Here is a 6697-nt window from a genome sequence, read left to right as displayed (position 1 = left end):
AGGGGAAAAGGCCCAAGATGTCGAGCCCCCAGACCAAAAATGGCCATGATAAATGGATTGTCTGAAGAGCCTGGGCAGGCAGATGGATATTCTTGGAATGGAACTGGCAGGCTTCATATTTGGTGACAACTCGACTGCATCTTGGAGGGTTGTGGGCCAATAAAATCCTTGCTTTAAGGCTTTTCCAACTAGAGTCCTCGATCCAATGTGTGAGCCACACGTACCCTTGTGTATCTTTGCCAATTGTTCGTTTCCTTCTTCCTGGCAAATGCACTTCAATTTCACACCGTTGGGCCTCCTTCTGTACAGCGTGTCATCAACGAACTGGTACATACTGGATCTCCGGGATACTCTTTCAGCTTCTTCTTGCTCTTCGGGAAGTTCTCCAGTTTGGAGGAAATGACCTATGTGTGGGGCCCAAGCTGGAGCCTGAGGCTCGGCAACAAGAACCAGCGGCACCTCCTCATTCGCGGGAGAGCACTTCTCGACCACAGGGACCGGTGGTCTGGCGGGTGGGTGTAGCTTAGCGATCAAAGTGGAGTTGTGATGTCTACTACACAACTTTTACTTGTAGACACATGTTGGGCCTCCAAGCGCAGATGTTTGTAGGACAGTAGCAATTTTCCCTCAAGTGGGTGACCTAAGGTTTATCAATCCATGAGAGGTGTAGGATGAAGATGGTCTCTCTCAAACAACCCTGCAACCAAATACAAGAAATCTCTTGTGTCCCCAACAGACCCAATACAATGGCAAATTGTATAGGTGCACTAGTTCGGCGAAGAGATGGTGATAAAAGTGTAATATGGATGGTAGAAATATATTTTTATAATCTGAATAAATAAAAACAGCAAGGTAGCAAATAGTAAATGGGCACAAAAATGGTATTGCAATGCTATAAAATGAGGCCTAGGGTCCGTACTTTTGCTAGTGCAACCTCTCAACAATGTTAATATAATTGGATCATATAACCATCCCTCAAAGTGCGATGAAAAATCACTCCAAAGTTCCTATCTAGCGGAGAACATAAGAATAAATTGTTTGTAGGGTACGAAACCACCTCAAAGCTATTCTTTTTGTTTGATCTATTCAAGAGTTCATACTAAAATAACACAAAGCTATTCTTTCCGTTTGATATATCCTAGAGTTCGTAGTAAAATAACACCAAAGCAAATTCATATTAATAATACTCAATCCAACACAAAGAAATTCAAAGAGTGCCCCAAGATTTCTACCGGAGAAACAAAGACAAGAACGTGCATCAACCCCTATGCATAGATTACCCCATTGTCACCATGCAAATCCGCGAGTTGAATGCCAAAACATATATCAAGTGAATCAATATGATACCCCATTTTCACCACGAGTATGCAATTGCAAGACATATATCAAGTGTTCTCAAATCCATAAAAGTATTCAATCCGATAACAACGAAATTTCAAAGGGAAAAACTCAATTCATCACAATAAGATAGAGATGGGAAAACACCATATGATCCGACTATATTAACAAAGACCGCGATACATCAAGATCGTGACATCTCAAGGACACGAGAGAGAGATTAAACACATAGCTACTGGTACAAACCCTCAACCCCGAGGGTGGACTACTCCCTCCTCATCGTGGTGGCCGCTGGGATGATGAAGACGGCCACCGGAGATGATTCCCCCCCTCCGGCAGGGTGCCGGAAAGGGTCTATATTGGTTTTTGGTGGCTACAGAGCCTTGCGGCAGCGGAACTTCTGATCTAGGTTAACCCCGAGGGTTTCTGGAATTTTTGGGAATTTATAGGGTAAAGAGGGGGTGCGGGAGGCCACCGAGGTGGGCACAACGCACCTGGGCGCACCTGGCCCCCCAAGCATGTCCTGGTGGGTTGTGCCCCCCTCGTGGCACCCCCAGGTGCTTCTTTGGCCCATCTTGGGTGTTCTGGTCCATAAAAAATCTCCAAAAAGTTTCGCAGAGTTTGGACTCCATTTGATATTGATTTCCTGCGATGTAAAAAACAAGCAAAAAACAGCAACTGGCACTGGGCACTGGGTCAATAGGTTAGTCCCAAAAAATGATATAAAGTTGCTATAAAATGATTGTAAAACATCCAAGAATGATAAAATAACAACATGATTACTTCATAAATTATAGATACGTTGGAGTTGTATCAGCTTCCCCAAGCTTAACTCCTACTTGTGCTCGAGAAGGTAAATGATAAAAGAAATAATTTATGAAGTGTGAATGCTAGCAAAGTGCATAAGTTTGATCAATGATAATTTCAATCACTTCTCCTAGCATCATGATAGCAATTCTTTCTCATAAAATTTGTCATGTTAAAGTTGCAACCAATTCACATGTTAAGGTTCAAACAATGAATTATCCTGAAACTCAACAACCTATGTTCTCAGTCACCAAGCAATTGTAATTCAACTTATTCAACATAGTTTAAGTAAGAGCTCCACATACTCAACCATCATATAGTCTTCTATGATTGCTAACAGTCACCACATACACACGAGCAAAACGTTTCAACCGGACACATAGAAACATACAAAGAGCATCATGAAGCACATGACAAGCACATTTAAGTCTAACCCACTTCCTATGCTTAGGGATTTTGTGAGCAAACAATTTATGGGAACAAGAATCAAAAGGCAAAACAAGCGAAACTTGAAGATTTTTGACACATAGAGAGGAAACTTGATATTATTGCAATACCTACAAGCATATGTTCCTCTCTCATAATAATTTTCAGTAGCATCAAGAATGAATTCGACAATATAGCTATCACATAAAGCATTCTTTCCATGATTCACAAGCATAAAATTTTATTACTCTCCACATAAGAAAATTTATTCTCATCAATAATTGTGGGAGCAAACTCAAAAAAATAACTCCCATGTGATTGGAAATTAAAATCACGATGACAAGTTTCATGTTTATAATTATTCAATATAGCATACATGTCATCACCATAATCATCATATATAGGAACTTTGTTGTCATAATCAATTGCAACCTCCTCCAAAATAGTGTATTAATCATTAAATAAAGTCATGACCTCTCCAAATCCACTTTAATCAATATAACCATCATAAATAGGAGGCATGCAATCATCATAATAAATTTTCTCACCAAAACATGGGGGACTAAAAATATCATATTCATCAAATATAGCATCCCCAAGATTGTAGCTTTGCACATCATTAGCATCATGGATATTCAAAGAATTCATAATAACAACATTGAAATCATGCTAATCATTCAAATATTTTGTGCCAAACATTTATTGACTTCTTCTTCCAACAATTGAGCACAATTTTCCGAACCATCATTTTCAAGAAAGATATTATAAAGATGATCAATAATATGATGCAACCTCAATTCCATTTTTATGTAGTTTTATTTTATAAACCAAACTAGTGATAAAACAAGAAACTAAAAGATTCAATTGCAAGATCTAAAGATATACCTTCATGCACTCACCTCCCCGGCAACGGCGCCGGAAAAGAGCTTGATGTCTACTACGCAACTTTATTCTTGTAGACACATGTTGGGCCTCCAAGCGCAGAGTTTTGTAGGACAGTAGCAATTTTCTCTCAAGTGGATGACCTAAGGTTTATCAATCCGTGAGAGGTGTAGGATGAAGATGGTCTCTCTCAAACGACCCTACAACTAAATACAAGAAATCTCTTGTGTCCCCAACACACCCAATACAATGGAAAATTGTATAGGTGCATTAGTTCGGCGAAGAGATGGTGATAAAAGTGTAATGGATGGTAGAAATATTTTTTTATAATATGAATAAATAAAAATATCAAGGTAGAAAATAGTAAATGAGCACAAAAACGATATGCAATGCTTGAAAAAGAGGCCTAGGGTCCGTATTTTCGCTAGTGCAACCTCTCAACAATGTTAATATAATTTTATCATATAACCACCCCTCAAAGTGCGATGAAGAATCACTCCAAAGTTCCTATCTAGCGGAGAGCATAAGAATAAATTTGTTGTAGGGTACGAAACCACCTCAAAGCTATTCTTTCCGGTCAATCTATTCAAGAGTTCGTCCTAAAATAACACAAAACTATTCTTTCCGTTCGATCTATCCTAGAGTTCGTACTAAAATAACACCAATGCAAATTCATATTCATAATACTCAATCCAACACAAAGAACTTCAAAGAGTGCCCCAAGATTTCTACCGGAGAAACAAAGACAAGAATGTGCATCAACCCCTATGCATAGATTACCCTAATATCCCCTCGCGAATTCGCGAGTTGAGTGCCAAAACATATATCAAGTGAATCAATACGATACCCCATTGTCACCACAAGTATTCAATTGCAAGGCATATATCAAGTGTTCTCAAATCCATAAAAGTATTCAATCCGATAACAATGAAATCTCAAAGGGAAAAACTCAATTCATCACAACAAGATAGAGAGGGGAAAACACCTTATGATCCAACTATATTAACAAAGACCACGATACATCAAGATCGTGACGTCCCAAGGACACGAGAGAGAGAGATTAAACACATAGCTACTGGTACAAACCATCAGCCCTGAGGCTGGACTACTCCCTCCTCATTGTGGTGGCCGTCGGGATGATGAAGATGGCCACCGGAGATGATTCCCCCCCTCCGGTAGGGTGCCGGAAAGGGTCTAGATTGGTTTTTGATGGCTACAAAGCCTTGCAACGGCAGAACTTCTGATCTAGGTTAACCTCGAGGGTTTCTGGAATTTCTGGGAATTTATAGGGTAAAGAGGGGGTGCGGGAGGCCACCGAGGTGGGCACAATCCAGCTGGGCGCACATGGGCCCCCAGGCATGCCCTCGTGGGTTGTGCCCCCTTGGGGCACCCCAGGTGATTCTCTAGCCCATCCTGGGTGTTCTGGTCCATAAAAAATCTCCAAAAAGTTTTGCGGTGTTTGGACTCCGTTTGATATTGATTTCCTGCGATGTAAAAAACAAGCAAAAAGCAACAACGAGCACTGGGCACTGGGTCAATAGGTTAGTGCCAAAAAATGATATAAAGTTGCTATAAAATGATTGTAAAACATCCAACAATGATAAAATAACAGCATAAATACTTCATAAATTACAGATACATTGGAGACGTATCAAGTTGTTCCCGCCAAGCTCTCTGCCGGGGACCTCAGGAGGTTCTACCGGGAGAGGCTTACTGTCGGTGTCAAAACCGGCGGATCTCGGGGAGGGGGTCCCGAACTGTGTGTCTAAGGCGGATGGTAACAGGAGGCGGGGGACACGATGTTTACCCAGGTTCGGGCCCTCTCGATGGAGGTAATACCCTACTTCCTGCTTGATTGATCTTGATGATATGAGTATTACAAGAGTTGATCTACCACGAGATCGTAGAGGCTAAACCCTAGAAGCTAGCCTATGGTATCCTTGTTGTTGTCCTACGGACTAAAACTTCCGGTTTATATAGGCATCAGAGGGGGCTAGGGTTACACAGAGTCGGTTACAAGGGAGGAGATCTACATATCCGTATTGCCAATCTTGCCTTCCACGCCAAGGAGAGTCCCGTCCGGACACGGGACGAAGTCTTCAATCTTGTATCTTCATTGTCCTACAGTCCGGCTAAAGTATATAGTCCGGCTGTCCGAGGACCCCCTAATCCAGGACTCCCTAAGTAGCCCCCAAAGCAGGCTTCAATGACGATGAGTCCGGCGCGCAGATTGTCTTCGGCATTGCAGGGCGGGTTCTTCTCCAAATTTTGAGTACATGTTGAGTAGTGTCCGGCTTCCCATAAATGTTGCACCCCTTGGCTTCTGTGCCTAATAATGGCTATCTTCCACGTGTCAAGCGAATGCGAGAAGCGAGTGCATTTTTACATTTGCCACCCAAGCCATGTGAGTAAACATTCTATTAAAGAGATGGGGATTCTTAGATCCAGATCACACCATCCTCCCACAGCGAGTATCCATCGGAGCGCGCCTGGAAAAATCCATTCCAACATGGCCGGCCATCACAGCTCCTCCTCTCGCTCCCATAGCCCTAAGCCCGACAATTGGAAGAGCTGTTCCGTCCCTCACAACCAATTAGTAGAGCTACAGACCTAGGGATTTCTCCCTCCAGCGTATATGGTTCCTGTTCGAGCTAGGCTTACCACCTATAATGGCGGGGAGCAAGCGGAAAGCTCCCCCAATCCATCCAAGGGGGAGCGGGTATGCCTTGTCCCTTTTTTACTAAGGGGACTTGGATTCCCAATTCATCCGTTCCTCCATGGGCTCCTGGAGTTCTACGGCCTCTAGTTGCATAATTTTACCCCCGCTTCCATCCTACACATCGCTGGCTACGTCGCCCTTTGTGAGCTGTTTCTGGGCTGCGAAGCTCATTTTGAGCTATGGCGGAGGTTATTCTGCCTCGTGCCCCGTACACAGAAGGGGTCACTATATCAAGTGGGGGGAGCCGAAATATGGCGCATCGCCGGTACCGGATACCTGTCTAGTACACCGAAGAAGACGTCCAAAGACTGGCCTTCAGAGTGGTTTTATATGGAAGACGTCCCCCTTCCGGATCCTATTCGGATGGGCCTTCCTGAGTTCGACAACACCCCTTTGAAGAAACGCCGCAGCTGGCGTCCTCGGAGCCCCCAGGAGGAAGATAACGGGGAAGTCCTTTATCTGATGGGCCAGATAGATATATTGGCCAAATTAGGATTGACAATAACCGAGGTTATGTCCATATGT

The sequence above is a fragment of the Triticum dicoccoides genome, chromosome 1A, assembly GCF_002162155.2.
Source record: "Triticum dicoccoides isolate Atlit2015 ecotype Zavitan chromosome 1A, WEW_v2.0, whole genome shotgun sequence".
Classification (NCBI taxonomy): Eukaryota; Viridiplantae; Streptophyta; class Magnoliopsida; order Poales; family Poaceae; genus Triticum; species Triticum dicoccoides.
This window is presented reverse-complemented; position numbering follows the sequence as displayed.